Consider the following 19,552-nt stretch of genomic DNA (forward strand, 5'->3'; position numbering starts at 1 on the left):
ATATAAAAATGTTAAAACTAGGGAATTGATTGCCTTAATTGTTGTATGTATGAATTCTATATAGTGAAAAAAACATTATTCAGCAATACAGTAAGTAGGGCTTACATTCAATTCTATATTGATATACATACAAATGCTTATATCCAAATACAAATAACTAATACGACAGTACTTGGACTCATCTATTCTCTTGCATTTTCTAATATTATAGCCATAAATGTGAATTCTTTTTATAATTAGAAACATACAGTTACCAAAATAATATAGTAAAATAAACTAAAATAAATCTAGTATTGTGAAATCAGAGGTGAAAGTATTTGAACGTGTAAAAAAATGGCATTCAAGAAAGAGCAAGGATAGGAATGCACAATACTTTGTTTCATTTTACTATATCTTTGGATTACATAGTTAATTCAGATTGTGTATCTCCCTTCTCTCTTAATGCCAGTGGGAACAAGCTGCCCCTAAAAATATTTTAAAGCAATCAGTGGAGGTACCTATTGAGACGTGTTTGAAAAGTGTCTCAACAGAGGTACTACTGTATGTACCAGGTCAATTTGATTTGGGTGATGGACACAAAGGGTCTTTTTTGTTGTATATATCTGGAACAACCTTGTGCAATCCTTTGTTCTTCATCAGTAAATTTCTTTTATATCCCCCAGAAATGCTATTCTTAAATTAGTAGTCTTTTTCCAATGTACCTATCCAAAAAGTTTTTAAAATAATCATGTTTTGAAAAAAAAGCAATGTCTAATCTAGGAGAAATTTGCTCCTAATTACCTAAAACCCATGTTTTCGGGCAGGGTGGTGAATTTTTTTTTTTTTTACTATGTAATGAAAATGAAAGTTTACTTAAATAGAATACATAAATCTTGACAGGAATTTGGCCACTGTGAAACATTTGCCATGACTCATTAGTTGAGCTTGTTCCTCCAAACCTAACCACTCATACTCTGTCCTGAATAAGTGTTTGATTAACTATTTGAGCCTATTGATATCTGTTGACTTCTGTATTATTGGGTACTTGAATGTTCTTTTATAACTTATTCAATTTCTTGTGAATGTATCCATGCAGATGGTTAAACATATTTATTTAGAAGTTGGATTAATCTTATAAAAAATTCATTCGCACTATCCCCAAGGCTCAAATTCTTCATTTTGTATTGATACTAAATGATGAAATTTTCATCTGATGGTTCCCATTTCTTTATCTACCAGTCCTATTTGAGGAAATCACTATTTCAGGCATTGTGGAAAAAGGAGAAAAGCAGGACTCTGGGGGGAAAAAACGGGGGCGGGAGTCAAATGTCACTTTCAGATTCAAAATGCAGTTTTGTTGAGTAGGTTAAGAGATACAGTATACACACACACACACTATAAATGATAGTTCTAGGAGAAAGTTATATGATTTAAGAGCTGAATTTCCAGCTTTTGGTTTGCAAGGTATTAGGCTGAGAGAAAGCAGTTAAATCTTGGAGAAGGTGGGAGGGATAACAATTTAACAAACTATTTTTGTTCTCCAAGCCATTCTGATGATCACAAGAATTTTCATATATTTTTTCAAATATCAAAATGGAAAAACAGTAGCTATGCATATACATTTAGGCATCACATTGAGTATGTTCTTGTTGGGGAGATGGGAATCATATTTTAGGCTTATGAATTTTCATGTCTGGTAACTAGAAGAATTTTCCAGTATAGCTTTTGTCTCATGCTTTTCCATTCCTGTTCTCCTCTACCGTATGCATATTCTTAATGCTGACAATCTAGGATACATTTATATTGCAATACGCTTCACACTTTCATGTCATGATGGATGAGATGGCACAGTAGATTCTGGGAGGACTGCTGGAAGGCAATTTGGGACGGCCAGAAATAACTAGACGAGAGTGATCATGAATTATATAAATACTGAACTAAATATATCACTAATTCAACCTCCCCTTTTCTGGATAATAGAAGTGCCCTCTGGCTACTCTAAAACTTCTTGATAATAGAGGAAGTGTGAGTAAAAGGTAGGAGAAATTATTGAGAGACAATGCCTTTGTTCATTTTGATTAGACTATCTTAGCTTTACAAATTTTATAAAAACAAATGAGTTGAGTGAATACATTGCTAGAGCTCTTCTCAGGGTCTTGAATGGGATCAGTACAAATGTGAGAATTATGAAAGCTGACATTTGTAAGCTTCATGGCAAATTTGTTTCTGGAAATGCACTGGACTGGTAGATAGATGACCCATAATCCTGGTACATGGTGAACAGACTGAACAAGGAGCTTCTCCAAGTTACTATGCAAAAACTTCCATGAACATAGGCACTCCAGCAGAGGAAAGCAAATCTGCAGTAACATAGGACAGAGTGTGTGGGTCTACTTAAGAAAAATTGGCAAAGGTCATTATAAGTATGATCTTAAATTACAACTGATTTTGCATAATAAAAGGGAGGGAATTAATATACAAGTAATAGTCTATATAAATTTTACAGTAAAGATCCTATGCATTTTAGAAGTTTAGAAGTGGTCTTTTGTTCCTTTGTGAATACTACTTTAATGGATAAATGATGCATTTATTTTGTATTTTATCCTGAAAGAAAAATTCTCTACCACAGTCATGTACAGAAATGTTGTTAGAACATGTAGGAGTTTTTGCCCTTGAACAATCGTCAGGGTTGCCAACAGCTCACGAACGCATGTCCAGAGGAATGTGTGATGCCTTCTCCACTTTAAGTGGAGCCTTTTACAGTTGTCTTGGAAGCCAGAAACCAGCCATTCTCTTTAGTTTTTAAGGGACTTAGGTGTCCTTTGGAATTTCTTACACAATCAAAACAAGTGCTCATCAAATGAGTGCTATGAAACACTTTTCCCCAGTATTCCTGGCTTTAGGAATATTGCTTCTGAATTACAAATTATTAAACCAAAAAAGTATCTTATCGGTGAGTTATTATTTCTGGAAAATATATGAAAATAGAAGCAAATTTGGTACCAGTTAGAATAACAGAAACTTACCGCAAGAAAAAATAGATTGTACATAGAGACATGCAGGGAAAAAATGGCTGAAATTAAATCAAAACATAAAAGTTAATATATTTTAGGGGTAATGTGGAAAAAACGTGATTATGTAAAATACAATGTGATAAACATTCCATTAATTTTTGTGATTTAGTAATATTTGCAACTTTACTGTGTGGATTTTTAAAAAATGATTTATTTATTTTTATCTGAAAGGCAAAGACAGAGAGGAAAAACAGAGGGATCTTCCAGTCGCTGGTCCACTCTTCAAATGGCTGCAATGACTGGAGCTGAGCTGATCCAAACCCAGGAGCCAGAGGCCTCCTCTGGATCTCTCTCCCATACGGCTGCGGGGGCCTAAGGTTTTGAACCATCCTCTGCTACTGTCCCAAAGCATAAGCAGTGTTGGATTGGAAGCAGAGCAACCAGGACACAAACTGGTGCCTATAGAATTCTGGCAGTGCAAAGCTGAGGATTAGCCTATGAGCCACCATGCCAGCCCCAACTTTACTATATATCTTAAGCTAGGTACTTTTTAGAAAATGTGATGATAATGAACAGAAATTAGATATTTTCCAGTGCGTGAATCAGATGAATTGATTAATCTAGATGTGGAACTTGTTATGCATAAATTCTAACCATCCTGGTAATGGAATTTGTGAATCGGCTTCTTTATTTACTAACCAAGGAAATAGGCAGCAATATATATACAGCAGCAGGTTCAGAGGGTTCACCATATGTGCAAATCACTGATGCTACATAAGCTATATGGAATTATAGCTACATACTCATTTCCGTTCTAGACAGTTGAAGACACTTCAAACAGTTCATTGAAAATTGAACTAACCTAAGATAAGTTTGTCTCAGTGCAACAGTTATTTGAAAACCAAGTATAGTTTACTGGTTCATAACTTTGTCCCAGCCCAGCTGGTTGTTTTTTTTTTTTTTAAGATTTATTTATTTTTATTGGAAAGGCAGATACACAGAGAGGTGGTAAGACAAAGAAGATCTTCTGTCCGTTGATTCACTCCCCCAAGTGGCCACAAGGGCTGGAGCTATGCCAATCTGAAGACAGGAGCACGAAGCCTCTTCCAGGTCTCCCACATGGGTGCAGGGTCCCAAGGCTTTGGGCCGTCCTCAACTGCTTTCCCAGGCCACAGGCAGGGAGATGGATGGGAAGTGGAGCTGCTGGATTTAGAACCACCGCCCATATGTGATCCCAGCGCATGCAAGGCGAGGACTTTATCCGCTAGGCCACTGTACCAAGCCTCCAGCCCTGGCTCTTTTTGGAGAACAAAACCGCAGCTGAAAGGCACATAATAAACACATAAGGGAAGCCAAAAGATATAAGAGGGGAAATTGGCTCAATTTTTGGTTGTACTTGGAACACAATAGATAGTAAAAAACTAACAAAACGAGGAAAATAATGTCATATATGAGGACCTTCAGAAAGCTCAGAAATAACTATTATGAAGAAATTTTAACCTCCACAGCAATCTCCCAGGGTACATATTATCCAGAAGCTAGCTTTAAAAGTGAATGCCTGACTCAAACTCAGAAGCTGATTGATTACTAGATGCAGGCATCCATCACACGAATGCTAGGTTGAGTCCTAAGTGCTCAAATTTCAATCCAGTTCCCTACTAATGCATCTGGGATGGCAGTGGATGATGGCCAAAGTGCTTGAGCTCCTGCCACTCAGCGGGAAACCTGGATGGAATTCCTAACTTTGGCTCAGCCCTGGTTGTTGGGACCATTTGAGGAATGAAGCAGCAGTTGGAAGATTCTCTTTCTGCTGCCCACTGTGTGTGTTCATATGTGTGTGTGTGTTTTTCCTTCTCTGTGTCATTCTGCCTTTCAAATAGATAATAAATAAATATACATTTTTTAAAGCTAAAACAGCACAAATGGATGAGTATATATCACTGCAGGTCATTCACATATTAAAGGAACATAATGAATTTTCTGAAGCCAGTACCCACTGACACTTGTGAGATCTGGGTCTGTGAGTCGGCCTGGTGGGGGAACTTGTGGAAATTCCCTTGGTGGTCTGTAGTTTCCACTGGTGAACATGTGATGCGGGCCTGAGTGCTCATCAGGCCGGGTAGGGTAGCTCCACCTGTTGGCAGATGTTTGGGTTGGTTCGGGAGTGGGGTGGACCAGGCAGGGCTGGGCCAACATTAGCTTACTGGCAGAAATGTGGGTCATGCCCAGACTAGGCTATCACACCCACCTGTTTACATGAGCCAGGGATGGGAGCAGATTTAACAGGGTTAGGCTGTAGCACCTGCAAACAAGAGTTCGAACTTGGGGGTACAGAGGAAGGGGCATGGATAGGTCAGGTTGCAGCATCTGATGGCAAAGTCCAAGACGGCTATGGGCTATGGCTGGGTCAGAGCGACCATGTGCTAGATCCATGGCTGGGAGCAGGCCTGGTTGGGGAGCTATGAGGATACCCCAGGTGGATTCTGGTTCCCACTGGTGAGTGTGAGAGCCAGAATGGAGGCAGCAATCTGGCCCAGACATGACTGCATTGTCCCTTGGCGTGGGTGTAGACTGGGTCTGGGATGTGCCAGACTGGACTAGACTGCAGCACCCATTGGTGTTCCTGAGAGGCAGAAAGGGTGTAGGACAGGCTGAGCTAGGTCTTGGTACCCACTGAACCACATGAGTGCTGATTCTGGAGTGGGCAGGTGTGGCTGGCTGTAGCAGCCAACAATAAGCACCAAAATGGGTGTTGATTGGGCAAGGCCACGATTCCTGACAGGGCAGGAGGTGGACTAAGTCAGTCTGGGCCAAGGACCCACCCGTGTGCTTGAAATCTGCCACTGGTAGGAAACCTGACAAAGGAGCTTGGGGGCCTCCTTTGTTATTATGCAAACCCTGCAGGTGAGTGCATGAACCAAGACCGGGAACAGACCAGACCAGGCCAGGTTACAGTATCCACTGGTATAAAGTTGGGTCAGGTCTGGAGGTGGGTCAGGTTAGGCCAGTTCATAACATCCACTGGCTGACCCAAGAATCAGGACAAGGTGCAGGATAGGCTAGATTGGGTTGTAACACTAGCCATTTCACATTAGGGTTGGGACTGGGGGCTGGCTGGGCTAGGCTAGGCTGTAGCACACATCAGCATGAGATGGAACCAGGGACAGACTGAGCCTGGCCAGGGTGAAGCAGGCCATGCTAGTCTGGGCTCCAGCACTCACCAGTGAGGACTGGGGTCGGGTAGGGTGCAAGCAAGGTAGAGGGGCTGTGAGGGCTCCCCTGCTGAGCCACTGCTTCCACTGGCAAGCATGAGAACTAGAATCAGGATAGAGCAGGCCGGGCAGGGCTACAGCACCTGTTGGCGTGCATATGAACAGGGTTATGGGGAGAGCCAGGCTGGGCTGACTGTCGCCCTGATGCATACATAGGCCAGAGTAAGAGCCTGCTGGTTGGGCTTTGCCACAAATCAGCTGGCAAATGCTGGGACTGGGGGAAAATCCTCTTGAGCTAGACTGCAGAACCACCTGGAGAGTGCACGATCTGGGACTGGGAGTGGGCCCAGTAGGGAAACTGTGGGCATCTCTCTGATGGGCTGCAATTCCCACTGGTAAGCATGATAACCAGTGGTGGGGACAGGCCTGGCTAGACAGGTGGTGGCATCCATTGACATGAGTGTTGACTGGATAGTGGGGTCAGGTGGGTTGAACTAGGCTTCAATGTCCATTGATATTTACATGAGCTGAATGGGATATGGGACAGATTGGATGAGTCTGCTGCACGTACTGGCAAGCATAGGAACCAGAGCTGGGGACAGGCCTAGTAGAGGTTGCTGGGGGTTGTTTTAACTAGGCTGCAGTTACCACTGATGTATGTAAGGGCCAAATGTGTGGTGAGCAGGGTCGGGCTGGGCTGCAGCAACCATTGATTTATGTAAGAGACAGGGATGGAGACATAACTGACCTAGCAATTGAAACTCTCAGTATGTGCATAGGCTCATGTGGGTGACAGACTGAGCCAGAGTCCATACTGACAAACATATAAGAGTCAGGTCTGGGATCGCTTCAAACGAGGTTCCTTTGGGTATCCACCCAACTGAACAGCTAGACTCAGAACTCCAACCACAGGAATAATGGCAGGATCTGTGGTCTGACCATGGAGTGCATGTGTCAGAACTAGCTTGCTCAGTGGCTTAGATGGAGCAGTGGATGGAGTGCCCAAAGACACATGGAGACTATAAAACTCCATTGGGGAAGGCAGACTACATCTGGTACCATGGAAAGCAGAGCAAATTGGACATCTCTCCAAGTCAAGTGTTGACAGCAAATACCTGGGTGAATGGAGACTGATTTCTGTGTCCAGAAAGAAAAGTCCTTCTAAGTGGCAGCATTGCATATGTCCCCGCTGCTCCATTCCTGTCCAACTCCATGCTTGTGGACTGGGAAAGCAGGCGAGGACAGCCCAAAGCCTTGGGACCCTGCACCCACATGGGAAACCCAGAAGCTGCTCCTGGCTGCTGGCTTCAGATCAGCCCAGTTCCAGCCATTGTGGCTATTTGCAGAATAAACCAGCAGATGGAATATCTTTCTCTCTGTCCTGTCTGTGAATCTGACTTTCCAATAAAAATAAGTAAGTCTTTACTAAAAAAGTCATACAAAACTAAGCAAATAAAACATGAGGCAATATGTAACTTGAAGAAAATTTTAATTTTTTAAGAGAATATCATAGGAATTTGCTCACTAGTATCATTTTTTGCTAATGTAAATACCATTGCTTGTTTTAACAAAATGAATGGGAAAAGGTAAAGGGAGAATTTTGTGAAGTATCCTAGGAGTTAAAAGAGCTATAGCTTTACCTGAGGTATGAAGTCAATAAATTGACTTCTGATTTGATGACATAAATAGAAGAATCAAAGTGTAAAAACCTTGGAGGTAATAATTTATCTACATTAAAATATCTTGATTGAAAAAGTCACATAAAGATCATAATACATTTATTGTAATTTTTCATCATAAATTATGACTTTTCTAGCATATAAGTAGCTCTTCATGCTTGAACAGGAAAGCTTAAAATCCCTTAAGAAAGCAAAACATATGAAAAGCTTATAGAAGGTGTTGGCATAGTAGTGCAGCAAACTAATCCTCTGCCTACTGCACTGACATGCCACATGAAGTCCTGGCTACTCCACTTTTGATCTAGCTCACTGGAAATGACCTGGGAATGCAGGGTAGGATCACCCAAGTCCTTGCACTCTTACACCCTTGCACCCATGGGGGAGACCTAGATGAAGCTCCTGGTTCCCAACTTCAGACAGGACCAACTTTGGCCATTGCAGCCATGTGGGCAGTGAACCAGCAGATGTAAGATCACTCACTCTGTCTTTCCATACTCTCTCTCCATAACTCTGGATTTGAAGTAAAATAAAATAAAAATCTTTTTTAAAAAGGTTATAAAAAGGAGACACAGTGGCTCTTAACCATATATGAAGATGCTCAACTTTACAGAAAAATGATCAAACATACGGGCCTGGTGCTGTGGCATAGCGGCTGAAGTCCTTGCCTTGAACGTGCTAGGATTCCATATGGGCGCCGATTCTAATCCTGGCAGCTCCACTTCCCATCCAGCTCCCTGCTTGTGACTTGGGAAAGCATTGAGGATGGCTCAAAACCTTGGGACCCTGCACCCATATGGGAGACCTGGAGGAAGTTCCTGGTTCCTGGCTTCAGATTGGCACAGCACCAGCCATTGCAGTCACCTGGGGAATGAATCATCGGACAGAAGATCTTCCTCTCTGTCTCCTCCTCTATATATATCTGACTTTCCAATAAAAATAAATAAATCTTAAAAAAATAGATCAAACATAAAAAAGAATCAAGTATAAAAATAATTTTACAAATGTAAAGATTATTTTACAAATTAGAATTTTCATAAAATTTTGACAATTGTCATCAAACATTTGATTGTAATATGTAGATGAAATTTAGGAGAAAATAGCATTCAGATATTTTTCGTGGGACTATAAATGGATAGAACCTCAGCAGATGGCAATTTAACAATATTTATGACTTTTACATAAGTCCATAATATTTGAAATGTAATTCTGCTTTTAGAAATATATCCTAGTGTAATATTTGAACAAGTGCACAAACTATATTTGTGTGAAGATATTAACAGCAATGTTATTAAGAGCAACAGATTGAAAACTACCCAAATGCCCAACAAGAATTTGTGATACAACCTGCATATCGCATACAACGTAAAAAACTTATACACTGATAAAAAGAGAGCTCTAGGTTTTGTATACCTCCATGTATTTTCTTTTAGAGAAATATAGTCTGACTTCTAAAATGATTAATATAAACAGGATCTATTTCATGTAGTTCACAGATAAAATTCTAATAAGATTAGTTCCCATATTCCCTCTCTTCCTGCTTCCATCAATTCCCTCCCTTTTTCTGTTTTTTTTTCTTTTAATTTAGCAACGATACTTTCAACTTACTTTATAATCACAAGCCTGATGCATTATGTCCAACAAGTAAGAAAAATAAAAAGCGGAAAGACTGCAGTTCCATAGTGTTTTTTAGAAAAGGTTTTAGTGAAAATAAAAACAGCCGTCTAAGTGTATTACTTATGTCAGGGCCAATAATGTCAGGGCCAATAACAAGTTAAAGCAAAGCTAGAAAAGTGGAAAGTGATTTCTTCTTGGGAGTGAGGAGGGTTAGAGCTAGAACTTGCTATTTCTTTGATTATTGTCTTTGGCCATTTTGAATTTTGTAATTATATTAAGAAATGTTTCATGCAAAAAGAAAGCAATTTGAAAGAATTTATTAATTTAAGATATCGGATCACCTCTCTTTGTTTCTTCCCCCTATGTTGTCATACTTGTCTCTAGTGTGTATGCCTCATCACCGTCAACCTACCATGCACACAAAAATACGATTGAATTTCTGGGTTTGCAGTTTGCCAGTCTCGGTTCTGCTCAAAAAGTGGATTATTTGCCCAGAATCAGGAGACTTCCATTTGTATTTATCAAATAAATAGGAAACAGCTTAAACTCACTTATAGAAGCTGCATGATCCTCAGCATAGTGTTATTCTTAGTAAAATCCATCTTTCTCTCTAAAAAAACAGGGATTATCTGATTATCTTAACATTTCTCACATCTTATTGCTACAGCTGTTTCCCCAGATAATTAAAACAAACAAATGAACAAACAAGCAAACTTGTCCTGATCAGAACATTATCTCAAAAATAAGGGTTTTGGTTGTAACAAAAAACAAACAAACAAAAAGACTTCTCTCTTGCTCCACTTAACGTTTATTGAGAAAGCAATGCCAGGAATTTGCTTTTTAAATCTCCCTAAAGGAAAGTTTCATTTGCAGTTATTGTTTACAAAGGACTGTAGGAGAATTTGCATTATTCAGAAGTTGTTTTGATTCATACAAATGCAGTGACTATGCATAATAATGACACTGTTTAAACAGTACTTCCTTACTTGTCAAGATGTTCCAAAGCCTGATAAATTATTTGCTGGGTGTGGACAGGATCTGAATGTTTGTGTACCACCAACATTTGTATGTTGAAATCCTAGGCCTACATTGATGTATTACGAGGCCGACTTTGGAAAGTTATGAGGTTATGGGGTGAGCCTTCACTAACGGGAGTCTTGCCTTTCTGAAATACAACAAAAGGAGACCCTTTCCACCCTCCTCCATTTTCAGGCACAGTGAGAAGACAGCCATCTGAAGAAACTAGCTGTGCTGGCTGGCACCCTGAACTCACAATCCCAGCATCCAGAACTGTGAGAAATACATTTCTGTTCTTTGTAAGTCATCGAGTTTATGACATTTTGGTTTAGAATTGCAAATAGACAGAAGACAGATTTTCTGTACGCCAGTTAAAGTGGAAATATAATTCAGATATACTTAATCCTATGCATCCTCAATCAGTCAAGATTTATTGAATGATTTTGCTAAGAGGAACAAAGGTGGAGGAGAACGAGAGGGGAAAAAATGAATTGATTGCTTACCATGTGGCGTGGACTCATAGGCGTGCCTACCTTGTCTCTTTCCACTTCTTAGACTAAACTTGCAAAGTGGGGTAAGCTTAAAATACAGTCATGTATGACAGAAGAACACATACACAAATCACACATCTGCTCTTCTTATAAATATAAAAAAGCAAATACTCAGATCTATTTATATAGCTGTATGTATATGCATCATAAATATACACAGATATAGTCTAAGTTAATTGGAAAAGCAAACATATAAATGTATTTTATGATTTTGTACCTTTCCAATTAACTTGAAAGTGTGTGTGTGTGTGTGTGTGAAAAACTGTTTAATGAAAATGGCTGACAGAAGTTCAGGAGAAAGTTCACCTACTGAAGACTAGAAACAGGGACATACCTTGTTTTGAGCAGTAGGAGCTTTACATGTATTTTATTCTACCTTCTCAGTTATTCTGTGACACAACTATTCTTAGACGCACTGGGAAACACTAAAATATTGGTGGTTAATGATCACCTTGAAATCTAAATTCAGAACTACACGATCCCCAAATTCTTTTCTCTCCTACTTTGACAGATACCAAGGCTTGATGGTATGCTTAAGGGTAGTTAAATTTAAGTACTTAGGAATATTTGCAGCTACTGTTTATCATCATTTTCAGGAGTTTAATATCCAAGCAGAAAATTGGAATTTCTTCCCATCATTTATTTGTTTAACAGACATTTACTGCATTCCTACTTTATGTCAGGTGCAGAGCAGACACGCTTAGACTCTGCACCAAACACAGACCTTGGTCCTTGAGCTACTTACAGTGTCAGGAGAAAGGAAACACAGACCATGGCAGTACCACTGTATAAAAGTACTGTGATGGAGGGGTTGGATATGCAGAGACGTACTCAGATGGGTCTGTACATAAGCAGCAGAGTCCACAATGTTTTCCAAGAGCAAGAAGCAGTACATGTGGGCCAAGCAGGAGGGGGTGAGGAACGGGATAATGACTCTAGACAGAAGGCTCTAAGGTGGAGATGGCTGAAGTCACATGAGCCTCAACTGGCCTGACATGTTGACTGATACTCATTGGAACATTGGGTGAGTAGGTAGAGAGGCAGTTATTGGATGGAAGAATAATTGGGGAACATAATCCAGTAATTACTGTAGAAGCATAAGATGAGAGTTATTGACCCAGAAATTCTCTGTAAAAGGGCTTTCTCTGTCTTTTCAATTCCCAGAGACAGATTGTGCTGATGTCGGAGGGAAAATGCGTGCTTTTATCCCTCATATCTAAGTAGGTCAGTATTTGCTAACACTCAAGGAGCCTGCACTATTTCTCAGTCGGCTAGAACATTGTGCTAATGAGGAGCAGGTCAGAGGTTTAATCCCCTTCTGGGCCTCTTAGCTTCTCTCTGTTTTGTAGCCACAGACAGCACTCCTTACCCTAGGCTGTGCCTTCTCAAATGCCAATTGCTGGCAGGAGAAGTCTGGTGAGACATTCTGAACAAATTAGAGAGAAATCACCCCTCAGTCTCTCACAAGGGTTCAACTTCCAGTGAATGTTCCACCAACAGGGCACAATCAATGTAATTGTGGTTTTCTAAGAATGCTTAAAATATGTAGTGTTAGATACTGGATCTCTAACCCCAGCTCCTGTGGAAAATTTTAAAGGAGAAGACTACTTTCATCAGTAAATACACTCTTCTTCCTCCACAGAGGACAATAAGAACATTTTTAAAATTTCAATAAATTTGGGATGGGGGAGGTTGTTCCTATTAGATTCTGTAGCAGAAGGAATGGAGAGACAAACTCTTATTCATAGAAATTTAAATGTAACTATCCTTGGATTTGCTCACCAGTGATTTTGCAGTATAATCTGTAAACCTAGTTCTACACTATGCTTTTGGAAGAGAAACACGCCAATTAATACAACAGTTAACCTCTACTGGGTTTAGTCTGTGTGCCAAGCACATAGCTAAGCGGTTTAGAAAGATTATTTTATTGAATATTCAAAATAGCACAGCAAAACCCGAGTTGGTCAAGACCTCTTTCCACCTTGCACCCTACCTCATCACCTGCTTGTTTTCTGGGATAAAAAACTGGAAAGTACAATGTGGTTATTGAAAAAGTACCATTGTCAAGAAATCTACCTAAAGGTATTTCTAGGAAGGCAGGTCAGAATACTTACAATAACTACAACCAAGCCATTATGTTATCAGTGTTTTCTGAGCACTTTATATCATGCCATCCTCATCACAATCTTGTGAATTACATTCTGTTATTACTGATAATTGTATCTGAAAGGATGTTAGAGCAAAGAAGGGCAAAGAGGCAAATCTAGCTTGGGTTGAATGGAAGGTAATTGAGACAAGATTGTATCTGAGGCATCATCTCATTTATGCTGAGTTAATAGCATAGAAACTTTATCAATTTGAGAAAATTTCCTACTATTCCAGGTTCAGCAAGGGATTTTAAAAATTGAATTAATGTTGACATTTTATCAGCGGATTTTTCAGCAACTGTTGTTAGTAGAATTTTTATTTAATTATGTTACTATGATAAATTATAATGAGCAAATGATTTTTGAAATTTTAGTCTGGACTTGTTTTATTGCGATAAACTTGGTCATGATGTATTAGTCTTACAAATTATTGGATTTGATTTGTTAATATTTTGTTGAAGATTCTTGTCCATAATATAGGATTATTTAATATGTATGTACTTAATATAGCTTACCACTGAATATATCTGGAACCAAGCTTCTTTGTTTTGGAATCAATTTTTGCAAAATTCAATTTTTGTATTAGAGGTAAGACTTGAGAATTTTAAAAATTTTTTTCTGAGATAGTCTTGATAAATTGTGTTGTTAAAATTATTTTCCTTTTCCCTAAGTTATCAATTTGATTTTGCTTAATATTATCCCTTGTTTTGTTATCCTAATGTCTGTCAGTTCTTAGATGATAATTCCATTATTATTTCATTTATTGATAATTTATTTCTCTCTTCTTAGGTGCTTGATAATTTTATTGATGTTTCAAAAGGATATCTTTTGAGGCTAATTTTTTATTTCACTGATTTCTACTCTTTGTTCTTTCCTTCCATATCTTTTACTCTTTTTCTATATTCCTAAGGCAACACTTTTTTTAAACATTTAAAATGATATAGTTTTTTGTGTACACTGTTTCAACTGCATCCTGTGAATTTTGAAATGCTTGATTTTTTTTGGCAATGCAGTTAGGATATTTACTCATGTCTGTTATAAGTTTGTCCTTTGCCTTAGGGATTACTTAAGACTGTGTTTTTTAAAATATCCAGAAGCTTGAGACTTCCTAGATTTTTTTATTTTTATTGCTTTCCTGTGTAATTCTGTTGTGGAGTATGATGACTAATTGTATGTGTCTACTTGGCTAGACAATGCTGTCCAGTTTTTGGAGAAACTTCAGTGTAGATATTGCTGTAAAGGTATTTTTTAGATGAAATTAGCATTGACATCAATAGACCCTGAATGGAATATATTACTCTTCATAATATGAGTGAGTGGGCCTCCTTCAGTCAGTTGAAAGCCTTAAGATTAAACACTAAGATTCCTCTGAGTAATAGTGTTGTACCTTCAGACTGTCTGCAGTCTTGAGCCGCTACAACAGCTCTTCTTCCTTGGGTCTCCAGCTTGCCAGCCTGTTCTGTGAATTTTGACCTTATTACTTCCTATACTTACATCCTATCAGTCCCCTGGCTTAAACCAGTTCTTTAAAATAATCTATCTCTTGCTCTACGCTTGCTTAGACACACACATGTGTGGGTACATACACATGTACACACACATGCTCGGTTAGTTCTATTTCTCTGGAGAACTACGATAACATGTAAGTAGAAAACTCACTTTTTGATGTTGATCCTTTTAAATCTATTCAGACTTGTTTTATAGCCCAATATATGGCATATCTTGGTAAATATCATATTACTAAAAAGTGCACATATTAAGCTATTGCATGTGGGGTTCTGTAGAGGTTAGCTTGGTGAAGGTAGTTTGCAGTGATGTTCAGATCTTCTTGATCACTAAAGATTATATTATCTAATTAGTATAAACTTTTTTTAGATGGAATGTTAATATTTGTTTATTGCATAGTTTGTGTTTCCACCAAATGTTGCATAATTTTTTGGCCCAGCATGATGGCTTAATGGCCCTAACCTTACCTTGTAAGTGCTGAGATCCAATATGGGTGCCAATATGTTTCAACTGCTATGTTTCCCATCCACCTCCCAGCTTGTGGACTGGGAAAGACGCAGAGGATGACCCAAAGCCTTGGGACCCTGAACCCAAGTGGGAGACCTGGAAGAAGTTCCTTGGGCCTGGCATCAGATTGGCTTAGCTCCTGCCATTGCAGCCATTTTGGGAGTAAACCAGAGATTGGAAGATCTTTCTTTCTGTCTCTCCTTCTCTCTGTAAATCTGATCTGCTTTTTCAATAAAAATAAATTTTTTGAGAATAATTTTATTTTATGAGAAGGGGAAGAGGAGAGAGAAAGGAAAGGGAGATACCCTGAGACAAAACTCCCACATACTGGTTCACTCCCCAAAATACCTAGAACAACTGGAGGTACACCAGGCTAAAACCTGGATCCAGGAACTCAGTCTGGGTTTATTAAATTAGTGGTGGGGCCCCAGTGACCTAAGCCATTGCCTGCTTTTTCCTGTGGTACACATTAGCAGAAAGCTGATATCAGGAACTGAACTAGGACTTGAACCAGGGCATTTTTGGTTTGGGATGCGGGTGTCCCAAATTATTTCAGAGACTGGCCTCAATTTAAAATTTTGTTTATTTGAAAGTTATGGAGGAAAGAAACAGATTTCCTGTCTTTTTCATGTTACATTATTAGGTTTATATGATTCTCCATAACTTTTCTACTTTAGATTATTTTTCAATTTTTTTATTTTGGAGTAATTCGAGACTTACAATTACAGAAAGAGTACAGAAAATTTATAGGTACCCTTTCAGCCAATTTAGTCCTAATTATAGTAATTTCAAAACCAGGAAGTTTATATCAACAAAATGTTTATATATATAGCTCCTTCATTGCAACAGACAGGTATGTTCATGTAACCAATGCCATAATCAAAATACAGAAATTTTCAGTCACCACAAAGATGTCCTTTGTGATAATTGTGTGTAGTCATAGTTGCTCCTCTCCCACCACCATGCCCAGCCAGTATCATTAATTGACTTCGTCTTGAAAGTTGTGCTCTTTATGAATGTTTCAAAGAATGTTTTAAATGTGAATGTATATAAGTGAGTCATATAGTTTATGAATCTTGACTTCTTTCATTTAGCATAATAATTTTGAGATTCATTAGAGCTGTTACAAATATCAAAAATTAACTCCTTTTAATTGCTGAGTAGTGTTCCATGTGGATATACCACGATTTATTTGGCAGTTTAACTGATAGGCAACATTTTGTTCACTTCCAATTTTAGCTAGCACAAATTAAGCTGCTATTGAATAACTACGTGCAAGTAGTCACTTTTATTTCAGAGGCAGAGAGTAACAGCCATTTTTCATCTGCTGGCTCACTATGAGTGCCCACAATAGCCAAGAGTGAATTAGCCAAAGCCATGATCCTGAATCTCAGCCTGGGTCTCCCAAGCGTGACAAGGACCCGACAACTGAGGAACCAGCTGACTCCAGAGGGTGCATTAGCAGGAAGGTGAAGTTGGCAGATGGAGCTGAGACTTCAGTCTCGGCACTCCCATGCAGGCTTTAGTGGACACTCATGTTTATGTTCCCCTGAGAAATACCTTTTGGTGTTTTTTCTTCATTTATTAATTGGATTATTTATATTTGTCTTGTTTTGTTTACATTTTAATCTCAAAATTTCTTTTATGTACTCTAGATTTGTGGTTTGCTACATATGTGCTTTGTAAATATTTTTTTCCGACAAGTGTACTCAAAAGTTTTAAATTCGGATAAGGTCCAATATTTGATTTTTCTTTTGTGTATTTTGATTTTGTAGTTGTGTTTAGGAATTCTTCACCCAGAAATAAATACCAATGATTTTGTCATAGGTTCTTTTGAAAGTTTTATAAAACTGTGTCTTTTCAATAACACTGTTGAATCCATTCACTGAGATTATTTTTTCACTTTAAGTTACTGACTCTTGGTCTAAGACCTCTAGTTGTTTCTCATTCATATCTTCTAATTATTGTGATAATTCTTTTCAACGAGTTACTAATTTTTTTCATTGTAGAGCACATTAGTAATATCTCAGGAATATTATGATAGTTACTTTAAAATATTTCCAGATAATCCCAATATCTGTGTCTCCTCTGTGATGGATTTGTTAATTGTCTTCTTCATTCAAGGTAGAATTTCCCTGGTTCTTTGTAGTATAAGTGATTGTTCAGTTGAAGTGTGGACATCAGGAGTTTTATCTCATCAGGCTCTGAATCTTTGCTTGATGTACTGTTTTCACAGATATTTTTGTGCTTCATTGCTGTTAGGAGGAAGGTGGTGTTGGTTTGTTACCCCTATGTAAATGTGGAAGTCTAGTTTCCTGACATCTATTGACATTGACAAGGGGTAGTTCATTTCTATCTGGCTCTCTCTCTTTCTCTCTCATATCTAACTTTCAGTTACTTGGTTATGATGTACTTTGGCATGATTTCTTTATGAATACTTGATTTGAGGTTTGATTATAGTCTTGGATTTGTAGTTCTCTTCAGAATTGGAAATTTATTATTATTATTTCCTCAAGTATTTCTCTTATTCTGGAACCACAGTTACATAAATTATATTCTGTAATTACCTAATATCATCATCCATCTCACTAAGAACCTGCTAAGTTATTGCAGTTTGTTTTTCTCCATGTGTTTCATATTTTTCGGTTTTATGTCTCTAGTGTCTGTAGTTCTTTGGGTCTTTGGTTTGTAATTTACTGCTAGTCCCAATTTACAGCATAAACTTAATTTCATATATTTCATTTTCATCTCTAGAAGTTCCATTTGTATGTTCCCATTTCTCTACAGATAATGTTTATGCTTTTCTTTAATCCCTAGGTTTTAAAGAACTTTTTAATACACTTTTAAAAATAATTCTGCTAGATGCCTTGCATACATGAGTAAGTTTTACGTAATTATTATCAATTTTACAATTAAAGAAAGCAAAGCTCAGAAGAGCAATATAAATGTGTTCAAAATCATATAGCTAGTGATTAGAAAAATAGAAATTAGAGTCCAGGATGATGTGATTGCAAAATTCCTTGTCATAATTACAATTCTGTTCAACACTGTATCTAAGTTGTTTGATTTCATAGGTTTTTTTTTTTTTTCAGTGAGCCTCAGTTTAACATCTACAGAAACAGGTATCATAGGGCCAGGTGTTGTTGTGCTGCCTCTTAGAACACCCACATTTAGAGTGCCTATTGCAGTCCTGACTCTTTGGTTTCTTATTCAGCATGCTGCTAATGATCCTGGTAAAGAAATGAATGATGACCCAAGTGTTTGGGTTCTTGCTACTCACATGAGAGACTGAGGTGGAGTTCTGAGTTCCTGGCCTTGGCCTAGCCTGCATGCTGTGTTCAAATGGATGAATAAATAAACCCTAAAAGAAAAGAAACAGAAATCATGAAAATGCCTTCTTTAAAACATTGTATATAAAAAGTACTGCTCTGAAGTGAGTTTTGCTATATTGAGGGAGAGAAAACTTTTTGCTTAGGGTAGCTTGACAATAGTACACGTGTGTGTGTGTGTGTATTTGGAAAAGAGTAAGGTGTGAGAAAGGCACCTGACTGGAATCCTCTTCTGAACAGGAGGCAGAGATCCTTGCGTAGACAAGAAAAAATGTTGGTACCCTACTCCTTCCCAAGTGTATCTAGTGCTGCCTGACTTGTTTTTACTTAATATTAACCAACCATTTGCACACGACTACAGCATGAAGGAGAAAGACTTGTTCTTTGCTAGTCATTCTAGCCATCTCTTGTTGACAGTGGTCAGGATGGCAGCTTCAGAAGGGAGTTTTCATGATTTGAAGTGGGGATATTTTTCCTGGCCTTCTCTGTGACTGGAGACCCTGCCTTTTTGCCTTTGTGTACCTGGAACATATTAATGAGCTCCAAGGGAGAGGTTAGTTTCCTTTTCAGTTTTAATTTATTTTTTTATTGTTTTGATCTACAACTCAACAAATCTAATCCTAGATTCACTCATAAAAATCCATTCAGGGTTCAATGTGTGTATTACTACAGACTGTGGTTGACATAGAATTGAACACCACAAAATATTGGCTTCTGACAGATTCACAGAGCAATGAATAAAGTATAAGTTTAACATGATGTGGATATATATATATATATATATATAAGCCACATTATTATGTGAAAGGGGTCAAGAAGTGCCTTCCACCCCTTAGAAAGGGATGGAGGCCGCACTCTGAAGGTCCTGGGGAGGTGAGGCTCGATGAGGGAGGAAGGCAAGTCCTCTGGAGGTAGAAGTAATGGCAGGCACGGAGATTCCCAGTGCAGGGCGGAAAGTATTTGTGAAGGCCTGCAGGTGTACTGAGTAGAGTACCTC

General features: G+C 38.5%; 1 long non-coding RNA gene across 1 annotated transcript in view; it reads left to right on the forward strand.

The window, feature by feature from the left end:
- Positions 1–278: 278 nt before the first annotated feature.
- LOC131480233 (uncharacterized) overlaps positions 279–19,552 on the forward strand; it is an 86,946-nt gene continuing 67,672 nt past the window's right edge. The window contains exons 1-2 of the long non-coding RNA XR_009245361.1: positions 279–551; positions 10,711–10,814. This is a non-coding gene — a long non-coding RNA (uncharacterized LOC131480233). The remainder of the gene's footprint in view (positions 552–10,710; positions 10,815–19,552) is intronic.

This window comes from Ochotona princeps, chromosome 4, assembly GCF_030435755.1.
Source record: "Ochotona princeps isolate mOchPri1 chromosome 4, mOchPri1.hap1, whole genome shotgun sequence".
Classification (NCBI taxonomy): domain Eukaryota; kingdom Metazoa; phylum Chordata; class Mammalia; order Lagomorpha; family Ochotonidae; genus Ochotona; species Ochotona princeps.